At 44.2% G+C, this 16,760-nt stretch overlaps 1 protein-coding gene across 9 annotated transcripts in view; it reads right to left on the reverse strand.

Annotated features, from left to right (window-relative positions):
* The window catches only part of SGMS1 (sphingomyelin synthase 1), a 278,240-nt gene that overhangs the window by 38,171 nt on the left and 223,309 nt on the right, over positions 1 to 16,760 (reverse strand). The window lies entirely within an intron of this gene.

Genomic DNA, 16,760 nt, shown 5'->3' on the forward strand with positions numbered 1-16,760 from the left:
AGTATCCCCCTCACAGGGATGTTGTTAGTACTTTAAAAACAGTATGCAAATCCAGCACTAAAAGAGGTCTGTTGATGCCACATCCTTTGTTCTCCTTTCTCAAATTTTCTATCCTATCCAATGGCTACTGTCTACTTCATCTCACTAAGAAAACACCCTAAGAGTGGGCTAACCTTTTTTTTCTCAAAAGATGAATGTTGTGTTAACTACAAAAACACCTGCACAGATCTGTAGGCTTACAGACTAGAAAGTAGTGATGGCAGCGTTTCCCAAGTATGCTTTGTAGAATCATCTGATAAAATGTTGTGTTTAAAAAAAAAAAAAAATCCAAAGTAAGTCTAGGAACTGTCTACTTGAGCCTCTTCTAGAGACAGCAGCATGTATCAGCATGTTAGACGCTCTAGAAAATCCTCCAGTAGGAAAAGTGGCTAGCAGGCTTTCTCAAATGGACTTCACTGAGTCTGTCCTCCTGGCTGGGGGTACCTCCCGAGGGAGCACACTGGGAGGTACTGGCACAAACAAGACTCAAACTTGGCTCTACCAAACCCCAAATCGGACTCTGGAATGAAGATGGACAGATGTCCACTCCCAATTTCCCCATCCAAGTAACAACCAATGAAATGGCAGTAAAGCTCAAGATATCCCAGACCTTGCCAAAAGGTTGGGTGTTCTCTCTTCTGTGCATCCACGATGCTGTTCCACTGCCTTGTGGAAAGTGTCTGTCTGCAGCCTGCCCCGCCCCCCAGCCCCGGGGACCATGAGCGACTGTGGAAGGGCTACGATCTTGAGCATCCGCATAACTCACAATGCAAGGGCTCAGAGGTGCTCACTCGACATCTGCTTGTATCTCAGGAAATGTCCCTGACATCTACCAACATGTAGAGGGTGTAAAAGAAAATAAAATCTACTGGAAATGCCACTGATACTGAAAACTGCTTCAGAACAATTCGGATGGTCAAGGAACATGATAAGGTGGGCATTCTTCAGAGAGAATCAGGACACTGGAGTGGACCTCTGGCCATTTGAGAAGCACTCTAGAGGAGCTTCGGTCATCGCTAGTACTGCCCGGCGACAAGACGACACAAGCCAAATGGAAATCCTGCCAGACAGTCCTGTGGGAAGGGGCTCTCTTGGCATCCCGCCCCGGCCTCGCCCCAAACACTCCTCAGTGGACTTACAGGGTCAGCCGAGGGAGCCCTCCCCATCTCGAAGCAGCTATGAGAGATCAAAAGAAAACTCCTGGTGGAATGTTCAGGCCCAAGGGAATGAAAGGGCTTCTCATGTGGGATCCTCGCTTCCCCCGGGTCGCTGTGGGAAGTCTGCCACGAGGGGAAACCCCTCAGAACCACAGAGACCAGACCAATGCCAATGTGTTGTTGCATTCTTCTCTGCTGAGCAAACTGTCAGATCATCTCCTCTTAAGGCTTAATCATCTTTACAACAGAAAAACAGCAAATGGCCGGAGACGCTTTGGGGCCAACAGACGCACACACACGGATGAAGGAACGCTAACCCTACAGAACTAGTCCAGCAGGTGGTTTCTGACAGCTGGAGGGACCCCAAAGACACAGCGAGATAAACCAGTGGCTTCCATGGATAACGAGGCCAACACAACTGTCCGCTCCCTGAGATGGTCCCAATGTTTCCTCCACGTTGGCGTTCTCCATCTACTCTCAACAAGCCCCAAATCTTCCCTCAGTCCCTCAGATCGTTCCCAGTCCTGTCCCCTCCCTGCATTCCGAACCACCAGTGGCTGCGACGATGTACTTTAACTGGCTTGTGTGCCCAGTGCCGCGACGCACGCCAGCCGTGGAGGCGGGGAGCCCGCAGCTTGACACCCAACTCGGCCACCTCCCTTCTTGACAGAGTCCTCTAACCCCACCGAGACTCTGTTTCCTCTGGAAAATAGGATCAGTAACAGCCTTACCCACCTCCCCTTGGTCTGCTCCTGCCAGGAGACTCCAATCAGGGAAAAGAACGAAAGCTATTAGTTACTCCAAGAAATCTGTCTTGTTCTTCTTGGAACGGCCTGCTTTCACCCGACTGGGCCCACAGTGACGTTTCATAAATAGGGACTGAAGCTGCCCCTTCCAAATGGCATTTTTAAAAGCCCAATCATTCCAACACACGAGTTCAAACAACCTTCCAAATTTCACAAGAAAACAAACCTTTGTTTTTTAAGCAAGCTCTGAAGCTTGAAAATAAAGGCATAGATGCTATTTTTGTGCGGATGATGCCAACACCGTGTAAAAGGGAAAAAAGGTCATTTCTCTAGAAGTAATTGCCTGGCAGCTGCTCGGTACCTCAAAGGCCACTGCTCAAAGGCAGGACTTACTCAGAGACCCCAGGGCCCAGCCGTGGGAGAAGAGGTGGGAGAGTCCCTTCCTTCCGGCCTCACACACTCACTTCAGAATAGAATAGAAGATACTGCAGCATTTCTGAGAAGTGCTTCCGCACCTAGACCCAGGAGACTGTAGGTTAGGCTGAGCTCAGGGAACTACTGCCACCATCCCCCCATCCAGAAAAGCCATCCTGAATCCATTACTGGAGAAAGTTCAGAAATAATGCCTAGCTCAAGTCCTCAGACTTGGTACTCAGAAGCCGTAAGAGAATAAAATCTTGATATTCCCGAATACCCGAATATGAGCGATGGAAGAGGTGCTGGAGGGCTCATTCATCTACAAGTCTCAGACATAAGTAAAGTGAAGTCTAGTGGGATTGTGATGTGTCTAAGCTCTCCGACGTGGCAGAGTTAGTCCCTGAGCTAGACAAACCCACCGTGCTTTCCCGGGCTGCCCACAGCAAATATTCAAAGACCTCACTGATGTCAACATAGGTGAAGGGCAGTCTAAGAGCCTTAAAAAAAAAAAAAAATCACAGAGTCCTATAGGATTAAGGGCAGGAACAAAAACACATAGTCATTATAGATTCCAAACCCAGCAGGGATTTCTCTGAGACCCCAACTGAGTGAAAAATAAATCTGCTAAAACAATTTGGCTCCAATTCTTAGAATAGATATTTTAAGCTTTAATATTATAAAAGCCATCAGATAAGATGCCACAACACCCATCAACTATTTATAGCTAATTATCAAAGCCAGCCCTCTAGAACCAGAAAAATAAGTTAGAGCAATTATCCTGGTAATGAAAACAAAACATCAACAAACAAAATAACTAAATCGTTTATGAATATGTGTTTATCCCTACTCGAAAAGAATCTACTATATTATCTTATTGTCTGGCATTGTCTAGAAATAAGACATTGTTGTGTTAACACAAAGCTACCATATCAATTAAATAATGAACACAAGTTTTCAAGAATTAAAATGCCAGAAAATGCACAGTGCAGCTATGAAACAACTGCTCAGAAAATCTGAGTCCAATAATTGCTCAGTACTTTACTCTAATCCTCATGCCTCAGTTTCCTATGGTGAAAGAAGTTATCCCGTCTGCTGATTGCATTAGTTTAGGGAACTTATGCACAACTGACAGTGCTTTGGATAACATAAAGCAAGACATAAAACTGTAAGAAATTATTATACTGAATGTTATTTATTCTTTGAAGATTGAAGGAACTTTTAAAATAAGTGCCATGAAATTAAGAATAGAATGAACTTAGCTGCCGTGTCAATGGGGAAACTACAGCCAAGTTCCAGATGTTTCTACATGCTGATGGTGGCAAAGAAGAGTAGAACGTGGTGCATGCACAATTAGTCACAGAAGCATACAGTGAGCTAAACTTTCTGCTTCTCGCATCGAATCTTTAAAAACACAAGCAGAAGCAACGTGGGCTTTATATGTGAATTCTGCTCTACTAGCTCAAATAACCAGCTCAGTGCCAGCTCAGAACTGGGGAGCGTGGAGGAGCTCAGACCTCTAACACGAAACTACCTGTGGGTGCCGTCTCAAAGAGCAACACGAATCAAAAATCGACATTATTGTCTTGAAACATACGAACTGCCTTTTTGTGAACACTGCAAGTCCAGATAAAGGTCTTTACATCCCCAGAACTTTCCATAAAATGCAGCAGTAACGAACGGACCTTCTAGGGCAACGCAGCCCGTTCTAATACTCAGGAGACAGGTGTCCAATTCTCCTCTAACACAATTTGGAGAACACCCAAACGCTTTCCTCCAATCTAATTAGCTACAGTTTTGTTTTGTTTTTTTGTTTTTGGTTTTGAGGGGTTTTTTGCTACTTAACACACAAAGAGTTAACCCAAATAGGCAGAATTCATAAAACTGTATTTATTTGAAGAGAAACGAATGGCTAGAGGAGCGACCACACAGCTTCAGCTAAAGGACCTGCGACTAACTTCAATATACAGTGGAAGAATTTTAGATCGGTTTTGATGCCTTAACCTTTAAATGGTCCTTTTATTTTAAATTGCTGTTAGCTGCAGTGCTCCAATTCCAGAGTCCCACTCTGACTGGCAAACAAAACCGTCCCTTAGGAAGCGGCTCTCTGAACGAGGTCTACACAGCCTGATTTTGCGGAGCTGGGAGAAAGACAGGGCTAGGGGTCTGCTCAGGCTGTGAGGAGAGCCTCAGCTGGTGCGGTCTCCCCTCTTCCTCCACACCTGTCTATCTCACCGTGTCTGAGACTCAGATTGCACAGTACACGGAAAGTGTGCTTTCTCAGCAGTTGCCCTATCACCTGACCAACTAACTCACAGCCTCCCTTTATGTGGCCCCTCCCCAAAGCGCCCATTCCAATGTAGCAGCCCCCACTGCTCCAGAGGGAAAGAGAGGAGTCTGGGCTGACGAAAGTAGTATATAGGACACAGTGACAAGAAACGAGCCATGTCAATTGTACGCTATGCATCATGGTTCTGGTTGTTCTTGGATGGTCAGAACTGTGTCATCCGTTTCAATGAGAGTTCTACACCACCAGCAAGACCAGCTAATTCCTTTTCCTATACCCTGAGTTTCCCTTTGGGTCGTTCTGGGACAGAATATACACCTTTAGTAGCCAGAAAATTCAAAGAATCATTTATTACGGCAAAAATTAGAAACCACCTACAAGTTACACAGGGAGACGTAAATATGGCGTCATACAACGGAATACTAAACCTCCACTAAGACAGGACTAGATTTCTATAGTTCTAGTGATACATATTTATACTTTTGTCTCTAAACAGGTTACAAAAGACAAGGATACCATTTTTGTAAACATAGTGTATCAAAACTATTCATAGGAAAGAAGGCTGACGGCACATACCAACTTGTGTTGCCTTTGGGCGATGAAATCGTAAACTAATTGCTTATTTTTTTTCAGTGTTCTCATTTCTCTAATAAACACATATTATTTTGTGTTTATTCGAGCATAATCTATGTTTTTAAACATGGAGGCTGCACTGTAAGATTAAACACAGACCCTTCCTATGTCAGCTTTCTTTCAAAATAAGAAGTGGGCCTGCAGATTTCTCCAAGTAATTGGACGCTTTCCCTCCTGTGTGTAGCTCCCCAAGTCCTTCAGATTTCTAAAATATAATGGTCCCAGGAGATGAGCCAAACTGTCTACAAACATAAAGCTGAAATCAGAACCCAAGTGCATCAAGAAATTCTAGTCTCAGATACTTCCCATCAGTCCAGAGAGAAAACAACAAACCATCAGAATCACAACTGTTCCGTCATCTAGATTTTCAACGCCCGTCTATCCAGGTATCTATGGCCAAATGCAAAAGACCGTTTGGAAACTCTGCCCTCTTGTCATTACAATCAGGAGAACCTTGCAGACCTCTAATGACAACTGGTCCCTCCGGCTTTCCCCTGGGGTTTCATTCTTAGAACCCAATTACCAAAATTCTGAAGATGATCTATTTCTACTCAACTGATTAATAACTGCCTAAGTCTGAAACCAGCAGGACTATTTTAATATTCATCTGGTTCATCTGTGGTCCTTGAACACAGACTCATTGCAGCAGCACTCAAGAATGCTGGGATATAATCAGTGTTTGCAAGTTCCACTGGCTCTCGTGTTCAGCTGATACGCACAGCATGATCTCATCTGTTCCAAGAAGCCTGGGAAAGGCTGCCATTTGCTTCTGCTTTAGTTTCTGCCTCCAGTATTTCTCTACCTTACGGCCTTTCCCAGCAAACAGTGGACCTGGGCTATACGCACGCTCCAGTGGGCAGGAGTTTCCCTCACAAACATTCATCGTGTACCTCCCTAGCTGTGCTTTCTGCCTACAACATCCATTATGCCCCCTACTCTCATCCTTGTAAGATTACCACCTTCAAGAAGCCCAGTTCCATTTGCCTCTGAATCTTTTGAGCCTAACACACACTACGTACTTAATAGAAGTATGTTGAATACATGAATAAAAAGAATGCAAAGAGGGGTGCCCGGGTGGCCAGTCGGTGAAGCATCTGCCTTGGGCTCAGGTCATGATCCCAGGGTCCGGAGATGGAGCCCTATATCAGGCTCCCTGCTCAGTGGGGAGCCTGCCTCTCACTCTCCCTCTGCCCCTCCCCCACCTCACCTGCACACACTCTAACAAATAAAAAATTAAAAAAAAAAGAATGCGAAGAGATGGACCCAGTGATGTGTACCTCTTTGTACATCAAGCATATAAAAACCTACATAAATAAAACTGCTGGAATTTTAATACCAAAATGAGTTTCAAAATACAGAAAGGGGACTTCCCATGTACCAAAAAAGGAGAAATCTCAAAGCCAGAGTGGGAAAGATACAAGCCAACACACTGAGCTCAGAGGGACACCAGCCTTGGACCCTAGCGGCCAGGGACTGGGGTTTTAAGATGCAAGGGCAGAGGACATGGCCTGCGGCCAGATCCAGACAGGCAACTAGAACTAACACCCTGAATTAAACAAGAATCCCTCTGACACTGGAAGAGTTGGGCCTGTGAAATCAGTACACGATAATGCAAACTTCAAACTCACAGGACTTGTGTGGTATGGGTCCCAAGCCAAGAAATTAATGCAAATACAAGAGAGGTATGGGTCCCAGGCCAAGAAATTAATGCAAATACAAGAGAAGTAAACACAAAACAGCAACTTAGAGACCTTTCAACAAGCAAGTTTTCACAGCATTCCCATGGAAAAAGCAATCTCAGCTAAGGATGAACAAGAATTGAAAATTATAAATTACATGAGGAAATAATCCTCTAAGAGGGAGAACTTTGGCAGGTGTGACAAACAGGAAGTTTGCCAGACCATGAACTTGAGAAAATAAAGTTAGGAGAGGCTGCAAAGGGAGTATTCAAAAGAGGTAAAGGAAAGTTGAAACCTTAATGAAGGAACAAAACATAGTAGAAAAAAAAGACAGGTGTGTTTAAACAAGGTGCGGGAAAAGCCCAGGCCTGAGACCGGCTGATGCCCCAGGAGGAACGGGGAGAGAACAAAGGGTTAAGTGGGGCTCATAAGAGAACGAGAAATGGGCAAATGCATAAGGTATACATGTTTAAAGGCAACAGGTTTTTTCAAGCCCCCAAGCTCGAGTCATCCAGCAGCCATATCATCTTGTTTTGGGGAGAGAAGGGGACAGAAACCTACATGCACGTGATCAAAAAATGAAGCAGATTCAAAAAAGATGTCTAACTGAACGTATGCGTTCGTTTCCACTGCCTCTTCAAGCTCTCCTGAAATGGCGAGCAGGGATTTCTAAAAAAGAGAAAACAGAAGAGGCGAGGAGAGGAGGCCGGGCAGCAGGCGGACTGTGGGTAACTGTCAGCAGACCCAGGAAACAGAACCTCAGCCCGTGACAAGGAAGGGTTAGAAGCAACGTGATTCACATCACAAAAGACTTAAAACGATGAGGAGCTGGTGGCACGAGTGCCTTGCGAGGTGGGGGTGAACGGGGTCTAAGAACAGAAGGGCTGGCTGAACGGCGGGTTAAGAAGTTCCTCCAGCTTCTCACTCCGCACAGCTGAACCACCACCTCCCCCCCCCCAAGAAGGGGGGAATGAACAGCCGCCAGGGTAGGGGGCACCAGACAAAGGAGAAAGCAGGGGCATCGTCGGGCACCTGGGTGGCGCAGTTAAGCGGCCAGCTCTTGATTTCAGCTCAGGTCATGATCTCGGGTCCTGGGATCGAGCCCCACACTGGGCTCCATGCTCAGCACGGAGTCAGCTTGAGATTCTCTCTTTCCCTCTGCCCACCCCACACTCCTCCCTAAAGTAAATAAATCAATCTTTTCCAAAAAGAGAGAAAGAAACCAGGGGAATTGTACTAAACAGGGACTGAGTAAAACAGATGCAAACAGATGTTAGTAAGTCAGCCCTGCCCTAACCCTTTACCTCATTAGACCCCACAGTACTGGCTGCCAGGATGAAAACTCGCAGGCAGGTGAACAGATCGACATTTTCTGAACCCCATACATTTTATGAGAAAAGAACACGGATCGTCTTGCATCAAAATCCATATAAACAAGATTCATGAAAAGTGCTTCCGGATGGCATTTTTAGTGCTTCCTTTAAAATATAAATGGACAAATAAAAATTCTCAGAGACATCTGAAGCAACGCTCTAATAACTATGAAAGCCAGAGATTAAAACAAAAGAGAATATGGAAGACACACACGAAACAGGGAAGTACAATGTTAAGAGAAACTAATATTCACATCCTCAAACGGATGCTATGAACAAAATGGCACACACACAAAAAGGCATTCAGAGAATTTTAAAAAGAAAGCTCTTTGTGAATTCATGGTAGATATGAAAAATTCACTATATATTAAGTTGGAATAAAAAAGACAAAGGATGGAAAACTGAAAGAGAAGGTAAAAACATTAAATACAGAATCTACGAAGTTCCACACGTGAGTAGTAGGAGCTCGTGAGGGCACAAGAGAAAACACTTCTCAGAACTTAAGGGGACATGAACGGCTAGATGGAAAGTGTTCGTCAAATGTCCAAGAAGTATGGCTGAAAATGTAAGATATGTTCCTGCTATTAGTATTCCGTATTAACAAATTATTTTAGGGGCACCTGGGTGGTTCCATCGGTTAAACATCTGACTCTTGATCTCAGCTCAGGTCTTGATCTCAGGGTCGTGGGTTCAAGCCCTGTGTTGGGCTCTGCACTGGGCGTGGAGCCTACTTAAAAAAAAATCATTTTAAAGGAAAAAGGGAAGTGAGATCTTGAAGGATGCTCTGCCCCAGTGCTTGTCACCATCCAGGTCGTGTTTCCCTCCATCTTTCCACACATTGTACCTGCTTCCGGTCTCCATCCTTAACCTCCCTTAGAGGTATTTCCATCCCCAGCCAGAAAAGCCACTGCAGACTTCAAGCCCACTGACCCCATTCTCGGTAGGAAGGACAGCACGATACGTAACCCCAAAACAGGCTGCCCTGGTAGGTTTATTTTCAGGTGAAGGCAATCGAGAGGAAGCAGAGACAAAAAATGCTCTCTGCTCTTCCCCTAGCTGCCCAAAAGCTGGACACAAATTTGCAGAAGTTGCCCCCACCCCTCCACCTGGAACAGCAGAAGTGAATCCCAGGAGACAACTTCAGACTCAGCCCAGAGGAATCCACAGAACAAAACTTGCATTCCCTTCCCAGTGTAATCTGCCTTCTCAGGTTTGCTGCCCTAGATAAGCTCCAAGTTCTTTTAGCCTTTGTCTTGCCGCTACAAGAAAATTTATTGTTCTTTTATTTAAGATGCTGTATTCAACCAAGTTCTTAACTATTTTTTCGAGTTACTCATCCTGAAGTGCTCCCCTGTGTACCTCCCACACACCTTCATAAACTCATTTGCTTTTCCCTAGTTAATCTGTGTTTTGTCAGTCTAGTTTATGGGGCCCCAGCCGGAGAACCTGAGATGGTTAGAAGAAAAAGGGATTATTTCCCTCCCTACGATATCTAAGAGTGGAATTTTTATTGCATTTTTTAGCCACACTACTATAATCGGCAATGGGGCCTCTTTAATACTAGATAAACGCCCAGAATAAAAGTACCATAAAATTTAGATACGTTTCACAGGCAGTAACCACTTTCCCAAGATTTTCTAAGTTCAGATTTCAAATATATTGTCCCCTTGTCTCATACACCAGGAAAATGTCCTGGAAGGTTTACCATTTCAGTTTCTAACTGCTTCTCTCCCAGAATGTTTCTGCTGCCCAGAAGTGGTTAGAAATTCTTACTTGGATGTGTGCTGATAATTTGACTCAGAAGTAAGGCCATTTTTAATAATCTATGGGCTTTGGAAAATCCACTGGGGCCCAAATCACCACGCGTACCAGTAAGACAACTAATTTAAAGTGTACCTGTACTGTTTAAATTGGAGACTGCTTGGTTGATAGCAGGCTGAAAGGACAGAACACAGTTTCCTGATTAAAATAAAAAATCTTATCTGCAAGGAAGTGGGTTTTTTGGTTGTTGTTTTTTTTTTTTTTTTGAACAGTCCCCTGAGGATTAGAAATACCACAGAACTCAAAACTCTTCCATTTTAGTGAGAAAAAGTCTATGCAATCTCTTCTAAACTTACACTTACAGAAATAAATGTAAGTCACTGAGGTAAAAGGAAAGCTAATTTAGGGAACATGACCCTGGGGCATAACACCATGTTCCAAAATTAGCAACAACTCACAGGCCCAGATAGGAGAAATCAAGTTCAAGTCTATTTCCCAAAATAAATTTCTAATACTTCCATGGACAGCAAGAGGAGTGCAAACTATTTTCAGACTAGAGAGCATCCAAAGGGGTGTGCTCAAAGTTGATGGTGCTTCCGTGCGCGTCTGCTGGGCAGCCTTTCCCGTGAGGGCGCTGCCCGCGTGCCCGCCATATTCACCCACAAAATGCTCCCCTGCCTGGCCCCTGCCCCGGACCCCTTCTGGTCTCCTGGAGGTGAACAGAATCAAGGATCCTGAGAAACCAAGTGTGGGTCTCCTCTACCTTTATCTCCACGCTCAAAAAGGATGCATGGAGCGTCCCCCCTTCCCAACCACAGTTATACCAACTCAAAAAACGAGTAGCCATCAGTGCATCCACTTCTCTCCAGTCACCATTGGCCATGACATCTTGATTCTAACTACCTAATAATTTCTCAAACTTCCAGGGCCCACCTGCAGTGAGCTTCTTCATTTTTCAAATTAAATTTTTTTTCATTTGAGTGTAATTGACACACATGTTACATTAGTTTCCAGTGTACAACACAGTGATTTAACTGTTCTATACATTACGCTATGTGCTGCACGTCTTCCTTAATGGACCAATGGTTCATAGCACCAAAGCTCAGCTGGGAAAGGGCTGCAGAGCTAGCTTTGGACTAAGGCAGACTACCACCAGGGGACGGCAGAGAGCCCGTGAACCCATTCTGGGCACCCTTCCCAAGCTATAAAGGATTTGGGAGACATCCTCCAACAGAGATCCTTCTAGCACCCAAGCAATACAAGGAGGCAATCCAATTGCAAGAACTAGAACCCCTCTGTCTTCCAAACCCCCAACTGATCCTCCTTCCACCATATGCATCTGATTCTAATGCGCATCTCGAGACCCCACAATCAGCAACCTGGCCGTGTCCAGTTCTAGGAAACCATACTACAAATCGGAGCTATCCTGCATCTCACCCAACAAGACAATCGCTTAGAGATCTATTCTTGCTTTATATAACAACTTAGTAAGCTTTATTCTCTGGCTACTGCAACTTAATGCCATAAAATTAGAACCTTGTACACGATGGACCCAAATCACTGACAACAACTGAATTGTAAAAACATTGTATAAAATCACCTAAGTTATAAAATTAGTTAGCAAAAGGCATGGGGGAACAGAAGATCTGACAAAGCACAGCAAAGGCTGCTGTTCAGGTGGTGAAATACATTCTTTTTCTAAACACTTTTTGAGGACAGTTGACACACAGTGTGACAGCAGTTTCAGGTATACGACACAGTGGCTCCACCTCTCTATGCGTCACACCGCGCTCCCCTCAGGTGTCGCTCCCATCTGTCACCTCACGACACTATTACAGTACCAGTGACTATTCCCTGTGCCGAGCCCTTCATGCCCATGGTTCATTCGTTCCGTAGCTGGAGGTACCTCCCGCTCCCCTTACCCCTTCTGTCCATCCCCCACCAGTTTGTTCTCTGTTGAAATACATTCTTTACTCTCAAAAAGTCGAACGTATATCCCTGTGTTGAGTTATAGTGAAGTAAATTCAAAAAGAGTCATAAAGAGTTCTCTCAAGTTCACATGCATTTATGAAGTCTCGAACACTAACACAAACTGAGTATCACAGTGGGAGATACAGTAGCATCGTGGGAAATAGGAGACCTTACAGGCGTTTCCCAACGGCTTCGGAAAGAAGGGGAACTTGCAGATTCTTTATAGATGGATTGTTCATTCATCTGTAGTCGCGGCTGAGCCCTGGCTGGAGTATGACAGGAGAATCAGGCACACCTGAGCAACACAGCGTCGAGATGGCACATCGCTAATGACTCCTCACCTACCAGAGCCTGGCCGCGAGAACACACCACAGGCGTCAGTCCGGAGTTGTGTTTTTTAAATGGCCAGATCATGGAATGCTCATGACGCCCCCCCACCCCCAAATTCTGCACGCATTAACACCTAAACCAGTTGACAAAACGTCATTTTCACATACAATGAGAACATTATGTTATCATAACCTGAAAAAGGTAGCCTGGCCATTAAAAGCATTTCACAATCTTGTCAAATGAGCTAAAGATGTAAACTATGGGATCAAACAATTCAACTTCCAAATGTCGTATTTCAGTATAAAAGAGAAACAAGGGGCAGGGGAAACTACGGATTTCATTTGTAACAGGACAAAACATCAGTCATGAAGATCGAAACTGGAAAATGACTAAGAATGGCAATTGTACACTACGTGTGGGGGGGAAAGAATCTCTCAATAAGGAGGCTATTTGGCAACTAAAAACACCAAAATGGCTTTCCAAATTATTTCTGGAAACTGCATTCTCACTTTAAAGTAGCAGGGGCAGTCCTGTGGGCGGCTATGCCATATCTGGACCGCGCTCCATGCCCACGCCAGAGGAGTCGAGCTACGCACAGAACGCAAGGTCCTCGTACCTCAGATAAGTCCTGCTTGCGTGGGCCTCAGGTATGTTCTAGAGACGCCCTGTTCATGAAGGGAACTTGTCGATCAGCATTCAGAGAGCAGATGACCCACGCGCTCTGGCAAGGGCGACAGGCACAACTTTGCTGAAGACGCAAGCTCAAATTCATCTCCTATTTATAATCCTCATGAGCTTTTTTCCTCTTTGGTATAAACAGAGCCAGCACTACAGAGCTAAGGACTGAAAATTACACCTATCTGTAAGAGCCAAATCACTTCATCAAAATAAATCCCAACATTTATTAAGCACGTACTAAGCATTCAACAGTGTCCTGGGCATTCTGGGAGCCCCAGGAATGCACATCATGACTCCTGCCTAGCCAGGTTCCCATGTTCCAAAACCAAATTCCTACTCTTCTCCAAGCCTACTCGTCTCGCATGCCTTCTTCGGTTTAGCCAACTCCAATTCCACCCTGCCATTCACACCACACAGTCTAAGGCAGGTACGTTCTCTCCGGTCCCATGCCAACCATTAGAGCCAATGCCATCAGATGTAAGACCCACAAGACTCAAAGGCATATTCATGTACTAATCAGAAACTTCTACTCACCAATCCCCCACCCTTGCGTGAAAATATGTAGTCTGACCTAAAACGTTCAGTGGGCTAGTAGAGCACCTAGCATAGGACAGTCTCTTAAGAAATACTTGTTGAATGAGTAAGTGGAGAGAACCATGACTGGTATCGAGCACATCAGCTCTTACTCGGAATTAATGCTGATGGCTATCACTCACCACGAAGGAACATCAAACCAGTGCCTGCAAGAATTGGCAGAATAATGTACTGAACTTGGATTGACTTTATTATTCCCCAAATGATTAAGAGTTTAGTTTCTAAGACTCATCACTGTCCCGAGCAGCCATTCTTAAAAAGCGCTGGATGTCTCCAACAGTGAGAACCGATGATCCGGGTTGGGCAATACCGAGAACACGACAGGTAGGATAAATGGAACCAAAAGTGCCAAAAGTGTGGAATCAGAGATAAATACAAGGAATATATGTAAGATTCAGCACAAGCAGCAATAATTAGATAGAAATTAGTTAAGACTGTCATAACCTTTATGTAAGGCAATGTGACATTATTTACCAAACTCTACAACTTATTTATGTCACAGAAATTCCATTTCTCAGACTCTGGCTTACAGACATATTAACCAGTCAAGACGTTGGTTCAAAAGCATTCACTGCAGCCCTGATTACAGAGCAGAAGCATCTAAACATCCTTCATTGTGATCTGGATAAATAAACACGGACCCTCCCACAGCAGAATGCGTGCAGTCAACTGGAGGAATGAGGCAGATCTGTAGATATCAGTATGTCTGTGATAAACAATTATGCACGATTTTCATTCTAAAATGCACGTATTTGGGGCATTTGCCTCAGTCACAGTTGAGTGTCCGACTCTTGACCTCAGCTCAGGTCTTGATCTCAGGGTCCTGAGTTCGAGCCCAGCTTTGGGCTCCATGCTGGACATGGAGCCTACTTAAAAAAATAAACAAAATAAAACCCATGTATTTTGCTGTATAGATGGACATCCATGTGATAAGCATAAACAGTCTACAAGTACACACGATCAGAGGCTATGGGACAACGGGGATGGAGACTGGAGTGGGGTGGGGGAGCATCACTTGCTTATACGTGATTTCTATGCAACAATCATGTACCACTCTGTGCTTTTAAAAAAAATAAAGATTATAGAGAGTACAAGAGGAAAAGGAGAAAGAGAGGAGGAGGGAAGGGAAGAAAGATGACTGAAGAGTTCTCAAGTCCAACATTAACGTTTGTATTTTAAGATATAAATGCCCATCTGGGAAGAGCTGCCCAAGCCAGGCGGTCCCGGACTTCACCCTCCCTGGCCGCCGCCTCTCCATGGGGCTTTGGGTCCCCTGCATCTTTGAAAACCCATCCAACCTCACTGGCAGGGGAAGCTCTGGTCAGAATGAGAGAAAAACAGAGCAGCCGCTGGCCCAGCCCCCTGCAGACTCTGCTAACCCACGCGTCCCAGAGCTGAGCTCCACCAGAGGAGGAGACAGACCTTCTGTCTTTAAATTCTCTGCAACTCCTGAGGTTAAAACTATTAGACTGTTAGATTATATTAGACATCCATATCTATACCTTTTATATTAGGTAACATTTACATGGTAGTAAACTTGGGAATTAAGAGCGGAGATTATATTTAATTGATTTTTGACCTGTGGGTCTTAGCTGCCACCAGGCAATCTCTGGGAAGAGTCCCCATGTACAACAACAAGAAACTGACCAATGGAATCTGTACCCTTAACGAGCAACTCTACACCATGATAAATTCTCTTCTTGGAATGTGTGCAAGGATATGGAAAGATACATGTGATGTTGTATCCTGCCAATTTCCAGCAAGCTTCTGTGCAGTCTATGGACGGCTTAGTCATGGTTTTGTGATGTCTGTAATCATAGACAGATCTACACGGCCAGAAAATGAGAGTTTAGGTCTACACACCAAACTGATGACAGTTACCCCTGATGATTTAATGCTCCCACTTTCCTTCTCAAAATTAAGTACCATGAGCACTTAATATTTTTCTAATAAAAGACTATAAAAATAAAAAGCTGTTTGGAAGGTGGATGCCCTCCCCCAGTACATACACACACATTCCATCTCCCACCCCACCCTCACCACAAATCCCCCCAACACACCCCCTTATCCTCTGCTATCAAGAACAACCTGGAGAGGGGACCCTGCAAGCTGCCAGGCTGGCTTGAGCAGACAGAGCTAAGTTACAGCTCCTCGCAAAACCAGCCCCCGAAATCATTCTGGTCTCACGAGCTCCCCAGGCCTGTCACCCTGGGCTTCATCTTAATGAGTTGCCAGTATTATCACAGGGCCACAGGAATCACATGCCAGCAACAACAGCACCATCGTACGCTGGCTGACGCAGATCAGCACACAGCAACCTGTGTTCTGTAGTTCCCTGGAACACCTAACACATGCCAATCAAAATAACAAAGGTCAAAGTCTTCAGAAGCAGGTTATTAACTTCAGCAAGAGTTACACACAAAGTACAACGGCTTCTAAGAAGAAAGCGCTTTCTGAGAGAGAGAGAGAGAGAGAGAGAGAGAGAAAGAGAAAGAAAGAAAGAAAGAAAGAAAGGGAAAGAAAGAGAGAAAGATGAATGCTTATAGCTTTTATTTGCAGGTACTTTATAAGCTATAAAATTATATGATTCTCTCAGCAAAAATTCTAGGTAAGTTTATGGTGCCTCTATTTTATTGGTGAGGACATGGAGGCTCAGAACGGGATTCCAGGTTAGATCTTTGTATGATGAATTATCCAGAATTTCTCACTGAATTATTTGAGATGAACAAAGCAAATGATCCACCTCTTCCTTTTATTAAGAGTACTTTTGTTCCAATTCTATTTTATCCATATTTTTAAAATTTATACTGGATTTTCTTTCAAACTTGTATTCTTATCCTTGGCCTGAAGTTTGAAAACAATCCTGTTTTTTTCAAACCATCAATGTTTTAATAAAGCAAGACAAAAGGATGGTTTTCTTCTTGCATCATTTGAATTAAATGGTATAAGCGTCACGTGAGTAAATATGCCAATTCTACAGAGAAAAGTCTGAGCACCAAGAAGAGAGAGGAACGTAGTATTTGTAATTTGGAGACACAGGATATAGAAATTATTTGAAAAAAATCACAATGGCTTTATAATGAATAGCTTTCACTTTC

The sequence above is a fragment of the Ursus maritimus genome, unplaced genomic scaffold, assembly GCF_017311325.1.
Source record: "Ursus maritimus isolate PB19 unplaced genomic scaffold, ASM1731132v1 scaffold_7, whole genome shotgun sequence".
Lineage (NCBI taxonomy): Eukaryota > Metazoa > Chordata > Mammalia > Carnivora > Ursidae > Ursus > Ursus maritimus.